The sequence below is a fragment of the Peromyscus maniculatus genome, chromosome 2 (genome assembly GCF_049852395.1).
Source record: "Peromyscus maniculatus bairdii isolate BWxNUB_F1_BW_parent chromosome 2, HU_Pman_BW_mat_3.1, whole genome shotgun sequence".
Classification (NCBI taxonomy): Eukaryota; Metazoa; Chordata; class Mammalia; order Rodentia; family Cricetidae; genus Peromyscus; species Peromyscus maniculatus.
Window position 1 is genome coordinate 139,342,699 of NC_134853.1, and position 20,542 is coordinate 139,363,240.

The 20,542-nt window shown below is 50.8% G+C and overlaps 1 protein-coding gene across 7 annotated transcripts in view; it reads left to right on the forward strand.

The window, feature by feature from the left end:
* Nucleotides 1-20,542, forward strand: part of Hivep3 (HIVEP zinc finger 3) — a 432,983-nt gene that overhangs the window by 360,406 nt on the left and 52,035 nt on the right. For all 7 annotated transcript variants that reach the window (XM_016005814.3, XM_042271805.2, XM_016005817.3 and 4 more), the window contains one exon: nucleotides 2,931-3,127. The gene's annotated coding sequence lies outside the window, so the exon portion shown is untranslated. The remainder of the gene's footprint in view (nucleotides 1-2,930; nucleotides 3,128-20,542) is intronic.

Genomic DNA, 20,542 nt, shown 5'->3' on the forward strand with positions numbered 1-20,542 from the left:
GAGCTGGTTTCCTGGGCTTTGGGGTGGACATTACCTGTGCCTGCCAGGAGCAGTCAGTGGGTGTGGTTGGGCTTTCTGTGGTTCCCACCCCTCTGAATCCTCAGACTTTCTGGCAGCTGGTATGACTTGGGATCTGCTGCAATTCGTATAGTCTCTTTTTTGTTTTGGGGGACAAGAGGCAGACCAATAGGCCCTCTTTGTCATCTAGAAACTTGGGGGATTGGGATGACATTTTCAGATAACTAGTATACAGGTGTAGCTACTGAGGAAGACTTGGTGTGGCTGGTGATAGAATGATAATGGCCTCTGAGCTTCTGCCCATCCTATCTCCTCCACAAGCCACGCCCCCTCAACCTAAGCACATTAACTCATTAATCAAAACCATTCCATGACCTCACTCCACTGCCAGCTCAAGTCCTGCCCCTCCTCCAGCAAAGCTCTTGTCCTCACCCCTGCTGGCTCATACCTCAGTCATTACTCCTCTGTGTGCAGGCTCCTTACTGCCCCCATGCAAGGACGGGGGTGGGGGAGGGCTGGGGGTGTCTGTTTGAAACACTCTTTCCTGTATCCAGACACCAGCAGAATCAACTCCACTGTGGTTCCTTTGAAAGCAAGGACCAATTTTTTTTAAGTTTTTGTCTTTGGCAACTTCCAGCCAGCTGACCCAACATGGGCACTAGGTGCCCATCTGTGATGTGAATGAACAACCATGTTGGGCTCTAAAATGAATTGTTATACACTGGCTGTGTGTGAGATACCTGCTAGGAGCTGCGTGTGATTCACAGGAAGCCTGAGTGAATAAATCCATCTAGAAGGACTCTCAGCTCTTGGACATCTGCACAGGGGACACTTGCTTATCGCAAGAGAAATGTAGCATGTGTGCATTGGGTCTTGTGGGCAGTGGAACTCACGTCCAGTGTGCTGGGAACTGGCTGAATGGGCTGATCAATTAGAACAGGTAGACATGCTGTGGGGGAGGGACTTGAGGGCTCAGAGGTAAGACTTGGTCTCTCTGTGTGTGTGTGTGTGTGTGTGTGTGTGTGTGTGTGTGTGTGTGTGTGTGTGCGCTCTAGGATCTTAGTGGGAGGAATCGGGTACTCCCATTTTTTTTTTTTTATTACAGTGGATTGGGAGATCAGACTTGGAGTTGATGGGAAATGGAGGGGTTGTGAAAAGTTGAGATGGTTCCATTTGGCAGACTCAAAAGATTACCACAGGGAGCCCCAGAGCCAGTCCTCTCTACTGTGTGGTGGCAAAATGCCATCCTGTGGAGCTGAACAGTAGCAGGTATGGTGGGAGGGGACACTGAGGACCTCGGGTGACCTCTGTTCTGTAGCAATCAGCCGGTGGAGTGGTTGCCAGGGACTAAGTTCTTACAAAGCACGGTGCCGAGAATGGGCAAGGGGGCAACGCCGTAGGCCTGCGTGCAGGTTGCTCCACATCGCTGCACTCCACTCTGGGACAAAGTCTGTGGCAATTATGTGGGCTGTGCCACGTGCCAGGCATTGTTCTCAGCACTTCATGCACAGTGACTCATGAAAGCCCGGGAAGCCCTCGCCATCCTCAGACTCCTTTTCACACAGTGGTTTCCCACGCCACCAAGGTCCTAAGAAGGATGTGGACTTGAACCTGGGGTATCATAGCCTAAGAGACCACATTCTCAGCTGTCACACCATACCACCAGAAGCAGACAAACCAGACAGTCTGATGAGCATGGTAGCGAGGACGTGCTATGCTGCATACACAGCTAAACCACTCAAGTTTTCTGGGTTAGGGGGCACTTTCCTCTGTAGTTTTTTGTTTGGGCGCCACAACAGCCAGCTAAGCTGGTGCCTGAGCAGCCAGGCTTATCCATTCATTTGCTCAGTAACCACTGTGATGCTCCTGTCTTGCCCCAGGCTTCCCTTGGCCTGAACACTGTGTTTTGTTTAGTAGCTTGGGAACCACAATGTATTCCCACACCTGTTGCTCCACTGCTTACCCCTGTCTGAAGATCCTGCAGGCGCTGTTACGAGTCATGTTAGTTTTCCCTGGCTGGTTAATAGACCCCTCAAATTTAGTGGTTGTGTACCATACCCACGTGCCAGCTTGCTTCTACAGGTCGCTAGATTATAGCCAGGCCACCCTGAATGTACCCAGTCTCATCTGCAGTTTGCTCAGGCTGGCATTGGGTGTGGGTAAACTGAGGACTCAACTCTGCTCTGGGGAGTGTTACACTTTTCCAGTATTATTCCTGTCTTGGTGTAACCTGATTCCCTGTGGTTGGAGGACTGAGGTTGTTTTCTTGCTAGTTTTCAGCTGTATGGTCATTCTAGGTGGTCATGCTAGCAGCTACCATTCTAGATGGTCATGCTAAGTAGCTGCCATTCTAGGTGGTCATGCTAAGCATCTGCCATTCTAGGTGGTCATGCTAAGCATCTGCCATTCTAGGTGGTCATGCTAAGCATCTGACATTCTAGGTGGTGATGTTAGCAGCTGCCTCGAGATCCTTCCCACATGGCCCTTCCACCTCAGGCCAGCAAGAATTCATAGTCTGCCTGATGCCAGTCTCTCTAACTTCCTCATCTAGAACCAAACAGAAAAGTCTACCTTTAAAGTAGAGTTCCCTCAGGGATGCCCTGTCACAGACCCCAGTCACCTGTCATTGTCCTAAGACTATACTCTAGGCATCTGGAAATCCTGAAGTCCACCAGGAACCGTACTCACATGACTGGCAAAGAACAAGGCTCCGAGAAGTTCAGCATGGGGGCAAAGGAGTGTAGTGTGTCATCCCAGGGCCACTGCATCCCACTGTCTCCCTGAGGGGGCATGGGACAAAAAATCAGCTTGGAGGGAGTTCAGGGCTTGGGGTAAGGCAGGCGTTGTTCTGTACCTAAAACTGATCTAGAAAACTCTCTGACCATGGCTTCCCCCTTCCCCACCCCATGCAGGATCAGAGGCACAAAGCAAGCTGCCTCGAAGTAGCTCATGGAAGACTCCCACGAGCCACTGGCCGGGCACGTTGTCCCTTCCTCAGGGAGGAGCAGGGTGTGAGCAGAGGCACCGCAGCAGGAGTGGACATGAATGCTGGCTTCCAGAGAGAGCAGCGGTTCAGTTTTGGTCATCGGAAGTGGTGCCTGCAGCGCAGGTAAGGAACGGAGCCGGCCCCGCTTGCCCACTGCTGCTTTAGCTAGCAGGAGCTCTCTATGTTCTTCTCTTCAAAGATCCTGTTGTGAGATTAGCCACTGCTGCCTGTCCCTGCCTTCCTTGATCTCTGCCAGAGCTGGTCTGGAAGTCCCTGGATGCCTTGGTTGGGAATCCTAGGCTTCTGCCCCTGCTCCCCACATCATCTCCCTAAAACGACTCCTTGCTCCTCACCCCTAGCTGCTCAGTCTCCGCCTCACCTCTGGTAAAGGACACAGCAATGTTTCTCAAGGACCCAAGCCTCTGATGTATCATCCTGTTTCTCAGGCTTGTCTTCTCCTCGACCCTTACCACTCAACCTCACCCCCACCCCCTGCCCAGTCACAGAGCGTGGTGGCTTTGAAAGCCCCTGTCGGGAGCTATGGAAGGATGTCAGGTCTGGTCTGTCGTGATTACCTGGAGAGTCCCAGAAATTCCAAGTGCTGAGTAGATGGGCCAGTGAAGTCTCTGGGCTCCTGTATATATTTATATGAGTATCTAGGTGTTGGGGATTAAAAGTGGCTATGCAGGCTGTGGTGTGGGTGGGGTGTGGCACTGGGAGCTCTTCCGGTAAAGATCAGATCCTAGGGTGTTCTGTCTGCTACTGAATGTGTCAGTATCACCTGGGGAGCTGATGGGGTTGAAGGAGACAATGCCTGGTTTCAAAATGAAGGAAGGAAACGTGGGTTCCCCAGAATACCTATGCCATCTGGCTCAGGCACTAAGGACATAGGACATAGGAATCCGTATTTGGAGGTCTTTCTTTTGGTACTGCGTCACACTCTGTCAGACAAGGCTAGCCTTGAACTCACAATCCTGCCTCAGACATTCTCACTACTGAGGTTGCAAGTATACAGCATCATGCCCACTACGTTTGGATTCTGGGGTGGGTCCTGGAAGCTGCCTTCTGAGGGCTCTGGGAATTCTCCACCCATCTTATGTTTCTATCTATGGGCTCCGTTATGGTGTTCAAGGTGTGAAAAGCTGTGATTCCCCACCTGGCCTGCTCTTCCCCTCTGGTTAGAGCAGGCATCTTCTCATTGTGCAGTGCCGGGGTCGGGGCTGTCGGTCACCTCAGGAGCAGCACCGCTGTAGCTTCATGGATGCGGGTATCCGAGCCTTGGCCTTAGCTCAGCAGCATGCCTGGCTCAGCAGGCCTGTCCTGAACAGAATTCTCCTGTCAAGGTAGGAGGAGTATTCCCTGGACCCCAGGAAGAACTAACTGTTTGAGCCTCGCTTTGAAGAAGGATGTTCCCAGTGGTATTGAACTCAGGGGTTCCTGAGTTCAAATCCCGGCTCTACCAGTTCCTGGTTTTTATTGGCTTTTACTGGTTTTAAACATGTTGTATCTCCCTGTCCCTTGGCTTTGGTTTTCTCTCTGGCAACAGAGGACAGTGTGGCACCTGCCTCACGGGTGCTGTAAACATACAGCAGAGGCCTCATTAGAACAGGGACTGCCCATGGGGGGGAGGGCTTTCCTATCACCTTCCACCACCATGCAGGCAACTCAGCCACCATGCCCCTGGTGACAGATCTGCTATGTTGTACCACCTGGTACTGACATGGGATCTAGCCTTCCCTGTATACAAGACCTGGCATTTCATAGACAGGGCTAAGACCTGCAAAAAAAAAAAAAAAAAATCTTAGTGAGGTTGGCTTTGTTGCCCCTTTTAAATAGCTATGGACACTGAGCACAGAGAGGTTCGCTAGTTTAAAGATTGTCACACAGCTCACAGGGTCAGAATCTCTGGCTACAGAAGAATTAGCCCTTTTGCTTTCCGCTGAAATGCTTCCTGAAGAATGACCACACCTTCAGTGACTCCTGCTCTCGGGAGTCACCTGTTTCAGTCTGGATCAACGGCACCATCCCCAAGGGGGCCCACTCCTTGGCCTCCAGCAGCACCACCCGGTCTGTTGATGATTTCGTATCCCTTCCCATCTGTGCATATGGCAATTAACTGTGTGTTGGGGGGACCCTTGTCCTCCAGCCGACGCAGGGGTCTGGTCCACAGGTGGACACTGGGTTCTTGAGTAGTCTAGAACTAGAACTCTGAGGAACACGGGCCAAGTTTGAAGGACCCAACACTCTCCCACTCCTGGCGTTTGCCCTCCCCTACTTCATGCCCAAACTCCCTGTTGTCCACGTGGGCTCTGCCAGCTGCTGCAGGGCAATCTGCAGAGAGAGTCCTGCCCAGCAGGAAATGAGCCCTCAGCTCCAGCCAGAATCTGGCCCCACCCCTTCCTGCACTCTCCCTGCGAAGAACGCATGGTGATTAATGGGGTGCTGACTCGGAGTTGCTGGGGGATCCAGGAGATCATGGGCATAACTGGGCCACCAAGAAGGAGGCCAGGCTATATGGCATCCATACAGATTAAGGGTGAGGGTCCAGGGTGGCAGGTGTGTGGTGTGAAGAGCCACCCTGCCCAGGATCAAGTGGCCCACTGGCACTACTCAGGCTTGAGGACACCTGTGTTTCCCAGCAGGTGTTAGAGTCATGTGAGGGCAACATAACAGGGAGCCTGTGCTTCCCCTCGGGAGAGACTCAACCTGGGACTGTCTCCAGAATAAGGTGATTTCTGAATGAGTGGCGGAAGGCCAAAACTAACATGAAAATGAATCGGGAGATATTTTCCCAGCAAACATTGCTGCTAGTAGTTTTCAAATTTTTATTGTCTTAGAAACCATTTAAAAAGTCCAATCTTGTATGGAATGGTGATGTGTAAATCAGATGAATGTGGGTTTCCTCTTCAATCTTTTTAAGTTTCAATCTTTAACATGGATTTATTATGGGAGGTCACACAGAGTAATAACTATGCTTCGATGCATAAGAACTTTGAATCTGAAGTTTTAGACTAGGGATCCACAAGCTAAGGCCTACGGCTGCCACCTGATTGTGTAAATAAAGCTTTATTGAGATGCATGTGCCATTCATTTGCATGCTCCCTTTGGCTGCTTCAGTCCGTCTACCCTCAAATCCTGAGCAATAGACCATCTAATCTTTTACAGATGGTGTCCTGACCTCTGTCCTCAGTGTCCATGGTTTTGCTTGCCAGCCAAAGCTTCCATATTTCCTTCTCTTGTCTTGGTTGGCTTGGCAAGGATTACGAATTAAGGAATCCAGAGCTTGGAAGCTGGCTCAGTGAATTAGGGACTTGTCCCAAAGGAACAAGGACCAGAGTTCAGAGTCCCAGCAAACGTGTAAAAAGCTGGGCAGATATGTGGCCACCTGTAATGCCAGCATTTGGTGGAGGAGGGCAGAGACAGGGAATCCCCTTGGCAAGATGGCTAGCTAGACTAACCAGACTCAGCAAGGTTCAGGTTCAGTGGGAGGCCCTGCCTCAATAAAGTAGGAGGTAAACAAGGAGGACAGCTCATACTCACTTAGGGCCTCTGTATACCTCACACATACATGTGTACACACACACACACACACACACACACACACACACACACACACCATAAAAAAAGATTAAAGTTGGGGGTGCTAGAGAGATTTCAGTGGTTAAAGCACTTGTTATACATGCATGAGGGCTGGGGTTTGGATCCCCAGAATCCAAGTCAGTGGATGTGGCAACATACCTATAGAATTCCAGCTTTGGAAGGTGGAGATGGGATCCCCTTCCAAGAGACTAACCACTGTGAGGAGTTCTGGTTTTGGTTGAGAGACCTGTCTTATTGAGTAAGATAGAAGAATGATTGAAGATGATCCCTGACATCAAGCTTGGGCCTCTATATGTGTAGATACACACACACACACACACACACACACACACACACACACACACACAGGGGTTATAGAAAAAAACAATCAATAAATCCTAAATCATCTCAATAGGAAGTGATAAAGGTAACACTTTTCACAGCATACCCATCTTTAGCTGCTACAGGGCATTCCAGGAGGACTACAGGGATTCCAGTTTGCATCATCAACAGTATCCAACAGCTGCTTGAATTCCTTCTTGTTACAAATATCAGTCAGACAGGAAGCCCCATGCTCCCTGTACTTGAGAGCTTAACCTTGTGATTCTGCCCCTCATCACTGACAGTTTAGGAGTGCACTTGCCTGGGTAGCTTTTCAGACCCATACGTAGTCCTGAATCGTACCAGCGACACAACACCTAGGAAAGAGCTCAAACCCGGTGACTCTGGCTGAAGACACACCTCAGCCCTGAAGGGCAAGATCTTCCCTGACCCCATGCCAGAGTCTGTCCAAGCCAACCTAAGCTGGTACCATGCATTCCCCGGGCTGCAGTGCATTGGAGAACACGTTCAAATGTGCTGGTCCACTTTCTGTTACAGTGCTGATAGGAGCCAAACTGTACTTTTAGCACGAATTTCTCCTATAGTAATTGAAGAGCTCCCTCTGAAAGGGCTTAGTGGAACACAATTTGAAGACAGCCTTCAGCAAGAATTGGCTGCTCTTATTCCACTGCTTAAGGATAATGGAGGAGTCAAGGATGCTGAGTGTCCTGTTGGGAGGCAGAAGAGGAAGCAAGGAGAGGTGGAGGAGGGGAGAGAGGAAGAATCCTGGGAGTAACAGTCAGGGAGTCCAGTCCCCGGCACAAACTGTCCTCCGGCAACACAGAGAGGCCCCGTGACTCCTGCCAAGGATTGTGATGTCTCCCACAATCAGCTTTCCAACTGCCTTTATGATTTACAGCTGTCCACACCGAGGGGAAGGTACAGGTTCACTTGGGGACAGATGACAACTCACAGAGAGAAGGGCTGGGGACGCTAGCAGTCTCTTCTGATAGACATGTCAGGGGCTTCTGTGGCTGGGTAGCAGGTCAAGGTGTGTCGCATGGAGCGGTCACTCAGAGCTTTCCCATGCTGCTCCTTCTGTCTGCATTTCCATCTTCTGCCTGATGTGCCCCTCCTCAATGATGCTAGGGCGTTAGGAACCTTTGCCATGGGGTTCTGGGGAAGCCTGCTTTCATGTCTGCTCTGATTGCACATGCAGAATTAAGGACCTGCAGGCAGGGGTGCTGTCTGCTGCCCCTGCGCCCACAGTGGGTGCCACAAAGGTTTCTGGGGAGTGTTTAGTGAGCACTGGTCATTGAACACAAAGATCTTCAAGTGCAGACAGTTTGTGAGTGACAAGGGGACAGGTGTCGTCGAGGCCCAGAGGAGGTGCAGTGCAGGGACTGGGCAGGAGCTGCAAGCATCCAGGCACAGGCCACAGAGCCAGGAATAAAAGGCAGGACACTTCCAGACCAGCTGCTGTGGCCTCCAGGCCTGTGAGGAAGGGAGGGGCAGGCCTGGTGGCTTGGGACGTTGTGGACTAGCAAAGGCCCCAGGGGATAGAAGCCTGAGTCCTCGTCCTCTTCGAGGTTGTACAAACCACACCCACACACACACACACCCAATAGGAAAAATATTTTTAGGTTTTGAAGGGATGACCTCATATTTTTTTCTTATTTACATAGCCCTGTTTGTTTATGTAGTCTTTTAAAAATAGCCAACATGTGCTAAGCTTAGTTCTCACTCTCCCGGCTCTGGTTCTGAGCCACTGTGTGGGGAGAGACACCTTTTTATCTAGGAGAGGGACAGCCTTGTTTCCCAGGACAGATGGGGGCAAAACAGGACAGGTAGGAAGCTTCGCGGTTTTTCCTGTCACTTCTCCAAAATAGCTCTGCTCCTGCCCCCCACTTCCTGCCTTACTGGACAAGGGGTAGGTCTCCTTCCGGGGAGCTGTGCTCTATAGATTCTTGGGAAGGCTGCTAGAAGATCTGCCCACAAGCACACGTGCTTGAATCTGAAGACCTAGAACTTGGCATGGAGGGTCTCAGCTCAGGTTTGACCAATGGGTTTGCATCCTAGGTATGTGCCACTGGGCAAACTACGTAAACTCTTTGTGCTATGTGTCAAACACAGGGATAGGAGTAGAAATGCCAAGCAGCTCCTGTGAGGATTTAATCAAGGAACCAAGGAAAAGGGCTGGGCTCCGTCTCGGTACATAGTAACAATATGTCTTTTCATAAAAAGCAACTATGTATCTTTTGACGAGGCTCCCTGTCTGGACCATTGTATCAGCTTTCCAGTTGTTCCTTCAACCAGCTTGTCTGGCCCTCCCCTGTGACATTCCCAAGTGACAAGAAGATAAAACACACTTCTGACCCCCCTGTCCCCTTCCATTGCTGTGCCAGGGGTCAGCAGAGCTGCCCTCTAGGTGGCCGGATAGTACAAGTTTTAGGCTTGGCAAGCCCACTCTTTCTTACAAGTTTACCATGGCAACATGCAATCAGCTGTAGACACTATGTAAAGATGAACAGGTTGTGTTCCAGAAAAATATTATGGACCAAAATAGGCAGCAGCTGAAGGCGTCCATCCCTGACCTACAGGAGGAATGCGGCCCTGAGCTCAGCATTCCTGCCTAAGTACCCAGGCATCCACATGCTCCTCTGCGCCCTGCCCTCATGCCAGTGCCTCAGTCTTGGAGTCTTTCCCATGCTGCTCCCTCTCCTTGGACCTCTGTCCCCTGCCCCGTGTGTCCATCCTCCATTGCTGTGGGGTTCTGGGGAACCCTACCTTCATGTCCTCTCTGACCCAGCATTCCGGCCTTTGAGCCAGCAAGCTGGCCTTCTACCTGCCTTCTTCGTAACGCAGTGGGTGCTGTGGCGTTTCTGCGGGTGCTTATTAAGAGCTGGCCATTAAATACAAGGTTCTGCCATAGAAATGCCTCAGGAAATTCAGTCCAGAGTGGACAATCCAGCTGGTGACAAACAGAGAACAACAGCTGTGTGCTTTCTGGGGTGCCTAGAGCAGGAGGTATCCCTGAGATTTCTGAAATAAGCAGAAAGCATTCAAGTCAGACACCGCAGGCTGGCAAGGACTTCCCAAGCAAGGAAGGCTTGCTATGCTGGGGGAATGGCTAGAGAAGAGCAGACCCCAGCAGACCCCAGCATTCCGGGCTCAGGTGGGGATGGCTGAACTGGGGGCTGAGTGGAATGTAGGCTCACCAGTGCAGGAGAGAGGTAAGGAGTTCGAGATTTACCTCTTAAGTCATAACTTCTCTAGGCATCGTTCACAGATGATGTCCTACACATGCATAACACACATACACACACACACACACACACACACACACACATACCACACATACACCACAAACACGCACTACATATACCACACACACACACCACACACAAACATACACACCAAGCATACCACACACACATACACATACCACACATACCACACACACATACACACAGATGCACCACACATACCACACACACATGCACACTACACACAAACATACACACTACACACCATACACACACATGCACACTACACACAAACATACACACTACACACACACACACACACACACACACACACACACACACACACACACACAATTACTTAGGTACTTCTTTGACATGTCCCAGGCCCTGTCTCCACCTGAGGCTCGGAGGCTGCAGGGGAGGGAGGTGAGGTGGGTGGGGCTGGAGACACAGCTTTCTGTAGGAAAGAGACTGATTTGCCTGTAGATGTTGACTGCCGGCAATGCTCAGATCTGTGTCACCTGTAGGAGGTGGGTGGTGCCCCCTCCCTCCGCCAGACTGACATAAAGGGAGTCAGAAGGAAGAGTCCTTACAGAGAGCAGAGATGGGTACCCAAGCAGAGCAGGTGACTTGCCCAGGGTCACACTGTCACCACCCACGTGCAGACACAGGACATGCTGGTTCTGGAATAGGCTCCCTCTCCTGGTCTCAGGTGGAGGTGACCCTGGAGGAGCCAGCAATGGAGAAGGGCCTGTCCAGACTAGTGTCAGTAACTGGTGAGCCAGAGAAGGAAGGGGCAGGTAGGTGAATGGAGGAAGAGGCCGGACAGGGCAGTGCGATGCAGAGGTAGCTGGCTGCACACCTCGAGGTTTAGGAGCATGGTGGTACCCACAGATGGGGAGACAGAAGATGAGTTTCGTGTGAGCATAATGGATTTGAGAAGCCAGAGCGATGGCCACGCCAGGGTGCAGTGGCTGGAAATGCACAGGAGTGTGGGGTTCGCAGATGGCCGGGCACACAGGTGGGGGGGGGGGCAGGTGAAGTGTGCAGCTGCAAGAATCACTCAGGAAAACAGACAAGCAATGCTCTCGGGAGACAAGCAGAGGGTTGAGGAAGGAAGCCTGAGGGAGGAGCAAGCCTGCCATGAAGCAACACTCAGGGGAGAGACAGACCGGGCTCAGAGAGCTGAGAACGGGCAGGGTGGGGTGTACTGGAAGCTGGGTGGCACCCCAGGTCCCCTGGGGAACTGACTTTAGAATGACCACTTTAGAATGAAGCCAGCCAACCTGAAAGAAAGCGTGCCATAAGTAAATACAAATGTCAGTCACATGGGACCAAAGGGGGAGGTGCTGTTTGCCTGGGACCGTGTGCTCCTAGCCAGCATGGATGCAGGTGTGCTAGTGATGGGAACAGGAACCACCGCCCATCTCTCCTGTCAGGACAAGCCTTGCCATGGTGCCTCTGTTCCTGTGCTGTTGGCTGGCTCCCTGGAATCATCCCTCCTGTTGGTCTGAATCTCTGTCCTCTACTGGGTGGGCCTCGGCACTCTCCCTTTCCTCTCCCAGCATGCCTCTCTTCATTTGGCAGCTTCAACTGGGAGCAAAGCTTACCCAAAGTGTCTCCGTCACAGCTGCGGGGTCACCCAATGGAGAGTTAGACATATTTGGGGAGATTCCTGGACTGGCAAGTCCAAAAAAGGGGGTGCCGGCTAGGTGGGGTTGTCACAGCAGCTCATTCCGAGCAGCTACTCTGGGCCTGCCTCTGTGGTCTTGCTGTTTGGGAACAGCTGAGCCTGGGTCAGGGGAATGGGTCCAAGCCCTCGGGTGCCAGCACCCACTGGCCCTAACCTCCCAGAGTACCACCTGCCTTCCCTTCATCCTACACACAGTCTAAAAACCAAACTCCTCAACATACCGCTCACAGTGAGGCAACCAACCCAGCTAGATGGGAAGATTGTCCTGAGATCCAGCCTGTTAGACGCAAAGCACCAAGCACTGTTCACAGCGACAAAACACAGTGCCTGTCTCTCCATATTCCAGTGGAGGAAACAGAGTGGGAAGCTGAGGACCTGAGTTCGATTCTCAGCATACACGTGCACACGCGCACGCGCACGCGCACACACACACACACACACACACACACACACAGGAAAGATAAATATTAGACATACATTGATAGTATTTTTGAGCTCTTACATATACAGTGTATACAAAATAAATACAAAGGTACTCTTTTCCTCAAGTAGAACACAGTGTGTAAGGGGATGATAGCAGGGGAGTGACCAGGTGGTCCAGGGTGCGCAGGTTGTGGTGAGTTTTGAACCAGGCAGTCTGGGCCGGGCAGTGTCTGAGTAGCAGGTAGCAAGCGGCCTGGGTGGGCAGTGTCTGAGTCGGGAGCCAAGGGGAGTGTGAGTGCCAGTTCTGTGGACAGCTGGCAGAGGTGGGGTCCTGTCAGGCAGGAACAGGAGGTCAGTGTGCCTGGAGGGCTGGACAGGGGAGAGCAGGCCACGCAGAGCAGCTGGGGAGGTCTGAGCTGAGCAGAGGGGGCACGGATGTCCTGTAACCCACCTGGATGTGGTATGGAGACACCCGCACTGGGCGTGGGGTAGAGAGACAGTGAGAGGTCAGTGCCTGACAGTGACACAGGCCAGGACAGTAACTGCAAAGGCCGTGGGGGTGGGGTGGTCTCTGGCCATAGTGAGGGATCCAGCCAGCGTGATTCACTGAGATGGGACCCCGGGAACAGAGGAAAGATTTTTGCCAGGAAAGCCCACCAGCATTTACATGGACTGATGCTTCTCAAGCTACTCGGTGTCTCCAAGCCTTGCTTACTCATCTGCAAAATGGGTGCATGGATAGATAGTTCCACAGATTGAAAAGCCACTTTTAGTCTCAGGCTCTGGGGTCTGGGGTGATCAGGGAAGGCCTTAAGGAGGTGGGCAGACCCTGTGCTTAGGAATAACTTAGACCAGGTCCAGCTGATGAGGGAGAAGAGAAAAGAGCAGCCAGGCAGAGGAGGATGAGATCAGGAACAGTGTCCTCAGAGTACCGGCCTGGGTGGGAAGGAGGGGACCAAGAGCTATTAATACATGGATGGGCCCCCAGCTCCCCAGTACCACACCCTTTAAAGTAGACCTGCAGGTCTGGGGCCTGAGCAGATTTTGTGAACACTGTGGTCCTCAATTTTTAACAGCTTCAGACAGACATGCTCAGGCAGGAAGGAATGAAGCCTGGCTGCTGGTCTGCCAGAGAGTTAACCTCCTGGCCTGGCACTGAATAACCACAGGGTCTGCTGAGTGCGAGGAGACTCTTCTGTGTGGCAGCCAGAGCACAAGCCTGGTGGCTCTGGGCTCTGGCACCATCCCACAGCGGAACAAACAGACCTCCCTTCACAGATAATGGCCTCATTGAGTATTGTGCCCATGGCCAGTGCCCAGCACTGGGCAGCTCAGCCTGGGTAAGTTTCCTCTCTTGGATGCTTAGCAAAATATTTACACTATGCCTTTCTAGTAAGACTGTTCCTGGGAGCCAGCAAGCAGAGAGAGCCAGAGAAACCCCCCTCACTCCCCACTTCACCCCCACACCCCCAGGGACCTGCCTTCCACAGTGGGGAAGGGTTTGCCACACGCCCAGCATGTGAGTCTGGCTCCACCGTTGCTTGCCAGGGTTCTATTGTGAAGCAGGGCCTGGAACTTGAAGATGCTAGAAGGCCTGGCCGGTATCAGTATCATCCCGGGCTCCTCAAAAGAAGAATGTGTACAGATGCAGACAGCATGAGGCAGGTTGATGCTGTCTTCCCTACCACTCCCTGTGCTGAAGGAGTCTGTGTGTGTGTGTGTGTGTGTGTGTGTGTGTGTGTGTGTGTGTGTGTGTGTGTGAGAGAGAGAGAGAGAGAGAGAGAGAGAGAGATTGAGATTGGAGGAGTTCAAGACCAGAGCTGTGAATCCTGCTTTCTCAACCTTCTATTGTGGCACAGTTGACATCCAGGAACATCCCATCCCCCTGAGTGGGGCTTTCAGTGAGAAGAGAGGGTACAGGCCAGCTCACTGCCGATGGTGCTGCTCTCCCAAAGGTCCCTACATCAGCCCTGTTGTCAGAGGAAATAGGGACAGTATCTCTTTCCTCCATCCACTAGAAAAGGGGTCAGAGATGACCTGGGTAGCCCTTTGGATAGAATCGAAACCAGTGAGCAAAATCCGCATGGCTCATCAGTAGGGAGATACCTTGAACAATGGACCCCACCACTGTTGTGACCCAAGACACACATCCTCTTTGGCCCAGGATCCCACTTCTTCTGGGAATCTGGCTTGTGGCACATCAGCGACAGGGTGTAAAGATGTGTGTGCAAAGGATGTTTATTGCAAAATTCTAGAGGCAAAAACAAGGTTATAAAAACTCAAGGGCAAGGTGGTGGTGGTGGTGTACTCCTTTAATACCAGCACTTGGGAGGCAGAGGCAGGCAGAGGTCTGAGTTCGAGGCCAGCCTGGTCTGTAGAGTGAGTTCCAGGCCAGCCAGGGCTGTTACACAGAGAACCCCTGACTTGAAAACAACCAACCAAACAAAAAACTCAAGAGCAAAGTCAAGGTCAAAAGCACTGCATCCAGACCATCACCTGCCATTGAGTAGGAGCAAGCAGACCTTGTGCCTCCTTAGAAGAGCAATGTGGTAGCCCAGTGAGGAATGCGGGGTCTGAAGACCAGTCCTGAGTTCTAGGTCCCACCGCTTACAAGCTAGTTTGCATCACTTCACTATCAGTCTCCTCCAGTTACACAGAGGTTATAATAGTTCTACCCTACACTTGTTAGGAGGAGTAACTGAATTGCTGTGTGTGAATATTTGCAATTGTGTCTGGTATGCATTAACTGCTAAAAAGAAAGATCTGACCTTTGATCTGGAAAGATTATCTAGGAGAAAAGCCAAGTGCAGAGAAATGTATATAGGGTAATGTCATTTTCATAAAATCAAAGGCTAGCCTATCTTAACCCCATTCCACACACAAAAGAAGGAAGTAGGAAGGGACAGAGGGAAGGAAGGAAGTGATGGAAAGAGAAAGTGATAAATCGAGGAAGGGAGAAGGAAAGGAAAAAAGGAAAGGTAATTGGTACCATCCTGGGTTCAACCTCTGAGGAAGCTCTGAGCCTCCCAGGACGCTCAAGCCAGTGCCCTTGAAGGTTCCTAGGAACCTGAAGGCCTCACAGCTTATATGCCTTGTCCTGTCTGCAGGAGGGGTACAAAGGCATTGGCTGGTGGCTCAGTTGTACAAGTAGGTTCATTTCCCTGATGTGGCATCCATCTGCAGGGCCACATGGCTCCAGTCAGGGCTGAGTCAGCCAGACCCAGTTTTGGGCCATATAAGCCATGCCCACAGTGATACTTTGTGGACTCTGCCCTGGGTGGCCATACCACACTGAGAAACAGATACTCTGGGACTGGAGGGACAGTTGACAGACAGAGAAGATGCCAGCTGGGGTGGAGCCATCATGGAAATCAAAGCCATTCCATCCACTTGAGATGGGATCTGAGTGTGTTACTAGCTGAGAAAACTGATTTGTTACAGGGAGCCTGGACTTCTTTTTGTATTTAATGCATGCACTAGTTGGTTCTTATGATTACTATCATTATTTGATGTGTATGGGTATTTTGCCTGCATGTGTGTCTGATTGCCACATGCATCCCTGATGCCTACAGAGGCATTGGATCCCCTGGGACTGGAGATACAGACAGTTGTGAGCCGCCACGGAAATAGCAGTTGGGTCCACTAGAAAAGCTGCAAGTGCGTGTCACATGCCCAGCAGACCTGAGGGACTAATGCCTAGGCATAGAACACTAGTAGAACATGGGAGACTTGGGAACTGGGGTGAAATTCTTTATGTTTATTTAATTCAATAAAAAAAAAGATGCTGGCAATATTCCTGGGATCCTCATTGCTTAGGATGGGGCTATGCTGAAACAAGACAGATTCAAGTCAGTGTGAATGTGAGGTGAGTAACAGTATAAGATGGTATGCATCTCAGATAAGACTCAGAGTGAGTATCTCCAGACAGCACGTGTCTCAAGCATGAGCTAATGCCTTAAAGACAAGCTCATGGGGCATTCTTAGACCCTGGGAAAGCCCAATGCCTGCCCCAGAACTCGCACGGAAGCCAGGGAAGTAGAGGTGAGTGGCGGCTTAATGAATGCTTCCCAACTTAAAACAACCAGGAAGAAGTTGCCTTCCTATCTCAGGGCCAAGGAGCACTCTGGTCTGTTGGGACACTGGGACCATGCAGCTCCCAAGGCTGTCCTCTGACTGCCAGAGAACTGCACGGTAGAAATGAATGAAGGGCTTTCTCCTTGCTCACCTGCCTTCTTCTTCCCCTTCTGGTCTAGATCTTAGGTCTTCCACGTCCCCCGTGCTGACTGAGCCTCTGAGCAAATGGATAAAGATGGGATTAGCTAATTGATCAGTGCATGATCAACACCCAAATCCTTCTTGGCTCTGCTTGGCCTATGGGGTTTACTGTTAGGAACTCTTCCCTGCTAAAAGGATGCCTGGGCTAGATAGGGCATTGAACAATTGGGGTGACCAGTGTCTATCTTGCACTCCCAAATAGGAACCAACCAATGAGCTTTTGGGTCATGAGAGAAATAAAATTCTCCCTTTACACCAGATTGGCGGGCCTTGAGCTGCTGGCCTCTGTCACCGTTTCCTCACCAGATAATCGGAACTTTAGGTGACTGCTCTCTAGGGTCTTGGCCCCCAAAGGATATTGTAAATACAGTCCATCAGCTCCTAACCACTCTCATCCTGCTGTCTATGTCATGAGCACACTTCTGTCTCACTGTGCCACTGGCCAGGCCTGTGTACCCGCCGCTGGACACGGAGGGGCATGTGTCACAGCAGCAGCTCCAACCTGCATGGCTCAGTTACGGTTGCTACGATGAAACACCATGACCAAAAAAGCAAGCTGGGGAGGAAAGGGTTTATTTGGCTTACAGTTTCATATCATTGTTCATCGCTGAAGGAAGCCAGGACAGGAACTTAAACAGGGCAGGAACCTGGAGGCAGGGAACTGGTGCAGAAGCCATGGAAGGGCTTACTGACTTGCTGAACATGGCCTTCTCAGCCTTCTTTCTTTTAGAACCCAGGACCTCCAGCCCAGGGATGGCACCACCCACAATGGGCTAAGTCCTCACCCATCAATCACTAATTAAGAAAATACCTTACAGCCTGGTCTTATGGAGGCATTTTCTTAACTGAGATCCCCTTCTCTCCCATGACTTTAGCTTGTGTGAGTTGATCTAAAACTAGGCAAGACACTGCATCATTGTGAACACCATAGCCTCAGAGTCACTGGAGGTCATGGCACTCTAGGAAACATCATGCAACCTTGATGTTCGCAAATCAAGTGACTAAGACACTTGTGCCAAGAGAAAGAAGCCAAACACAAGGGGCCACATTGCTGGATGATTCTATTTCTGTGAAACTTTCAGAGAAGATGAACTCACAGAGATAGACACCTATGGGGACTTGGAGAAAGGGAGTGTGAAATGACTGCTAATGGGTACAGGGATCCTTTATAGAGTAATAAAAGTTTTCTGGAATTAGATGACTGAGAAATCTCGTGATGATTGATAGGAAGGTGCACATGGGTTGTGGATACAGCTCAGTGGTCCAGTACTTGCCTGGCATGAATGAGATCCTGGCTTTAGTCCCCAACACAAAAGATGCAGAAAGACTATAGTGTTGTATAAACGTAACTTTTACTGAGTATAATGGCTTACACCTGTAATCCCAGTATTTGGGAGGCTGAGACAAGAGGCTGAGACCAACCTGAGCCACCTATTCAGTTCTAGGCCATTATCCTGAGATACAGGCTGAGACCCTAACTCAAAAAGTAATGGTGGAGCTGGCAGGGTGGCTCAGTGGGCAAAGGCACTTGCCGCTAAGCCTAACAACGTGAGTTCAGTCTCCATGTGGAAGGAGAGGACTGATTCCTACAAGTTGTCCTCTGACCGCCACATGCTCACCATGACACATGTACATGCATGCGCATACAAGCACAACAAAGAAAAAATGTAATAATAATAATAATCGTAAGTAATAAATGGTATATACTCTTAAAGGGTGAATTTTATGGTATATTGTTATGTATTGGTTTTTCCCAAAGTAAATGACACCTCTAAAGAGTCATATTATTGAGAAAGAGGCTGGATCAAAATTTAGAAAACTTTCCAGATGTGGTGCATGCCTTTAATCCCAGCACTTGAGAGGCAGAGGCAGGCAAACCTCTGTGAGTTCAAAGCCAGCCTGGTCTACACAGTGAGTTTCAGGCTAGCCATGGATATGTAGGACTCTGTCTCAAAACACAAACAAGAAGTTTAGAAAATTCTATTTAATAAGAGTTAATATGCCTGCTTATTTCAGAAGTTAAGAATTGAGGTGACATCTATAAACTGTCCAATCACTGAGGTTTTCCTTTCTTCATCCATTCATCTACCATTCACTCCCAAACACCCACAAGTGCCTACTCGGTGTCAGACATAGGACTTGAAGGTGATTCAGACACACAGGCCCTCCACTTCTGTGAAAATGTCTAATGAGAGGGTGTGTATGAACAGTCACAAGCCACCCCCACGAGTCACAGCATGCGTCAGCCGTCACTGACAGCTTCCACTGCAATGTAGAATCTGAGCAGTTCGTCTCACAGAAGTGTGGAGTAGGATGAAGGTTACCAGAGAGTCAGGGAAGTGGGGAGGGACGTGGTCAGTGGGGGACCGGGTCACAAGGAAGAGCAAGCCCTGGCACTCTGTCACGCAGGAGGGTGTCTACAGTCAAGAGAATGTAATGTGCATTTCAGACTAGCTAGCCAGAGGATTTTGAATGCTTTCTATCTTGAAGAGAGGGGAACTGAATGAGGAGCTGGCTATGCTGATTTCCTCATTTGTTCATGATGTTGTGTGTATATGGATCAAACATCACATCCTGGCTGATAAATATATAAAATTATGTATCAATTGAAAACTCAAATGCAGGTCAAAAAAGCATTGGCCGCTGTCATTGCTACAAAAAGGCACTGTGAAGGACCTGGGCTGGAAGGCAGGGTCAGATCTTTTGGAGGAGAGAAGTCCTGTGTACTTGAACCCAAACCTCTGGGGAAACCCAGGCAGAGGAATGTGGGACTGGGAGAGATGGAGTTCTGAGCAGTGATTGGGTAGGGCGTGTGGACAAGTGGAAGCAGGGCTGACCCTGAACAGGAAGAGATGGACCAGTGTGTGTTTATCTTGCATGGCTGACTCGGTGACCAGCCCTTCTAGTTATGGCCTCCACTAACCACTCCCTGGGGCATGCCCCCCTTGCCTCTGTCCAAGTACCTCAGGAGTCTCCCTGGGTAATTCCCAGGAAGAGCATTAACCCTGCTGGCCTGGATGTAGCATCATGTCTGAGTCCTCTTCAGGCTCTGCATGAAGGGCTCTTGTTAGCACCCAAGGGCAAAGATGAGGGCTGGATGGTGCCTGGCACTCTGTGAGAGGCCTGCAGCGGGCCTGCAGCGGCCCTGCAGCCGCCCTGCAGCCGAGCCTTCGTGGGCTCATTTCCCATCTCCATGAGCCTCCAGCCCACCATACTTGTTCAGACTCAGGACAGGACAGGAATCTAGAGAGGAGTCAGATGCCAGGCACCTTCCTTAGGAAGATGGGCTGAGGAGATGCCTAGATTCACCCCAGCTGCTTCTGCCTCTGTCCCCTCATCTGCACAATGGGTGAGAAGGGTCCTCCCAGGGAGGCTGTTCAAAAGAACTCATCAGTCGTGACGTGATGTCTAGACAGTGTGCTTACAGTCCAGGGACAGATGAAGTTGTCATAAACTAGTTCCCTCCCAGGGATGAGTTTAGGTAGAAACAAATGAGACAAGCTGGGAAGGCTAAACTGCCACACTAATTCAAGGTGGGAATACTCTGGTTATCATTGGTGTCATCTGGAATGGAGCTGGAGGCCCATCCCAGTAGAGGAGGGTGACAGCGGTGACCTCGGGGAAAAATTGGTGACAGGTTGGTTTCAGCTAGACAAAGAATGGAGGGTAGGCGGCTGTCAGAGGGGGTGCTGAACCCCTGCAAGTAGGCAGAGAGGGGAGAGGGGCTAGAGTGCAAGAGAGAGGTAGAAGAGAGGAAGATGGCGGGTGGGGTGGACACACTGGGTAGAGTATCTTGAGGATGGGCAAGAGGGTGAGGCAGCAAAGCTCCCGCACAGAGCCCAGAGGGCCAGAGCATCAGTGCCCATAAGCACGGGGAGTCAGCAGGCGGTCAGAGCCAGAGGTGGTCCTGCTGGGGTAATCCATGCTAGGATAAGATGGACCCCAAATGTCTTGGCAGATCAGACCCCAGAATCCAGTTGT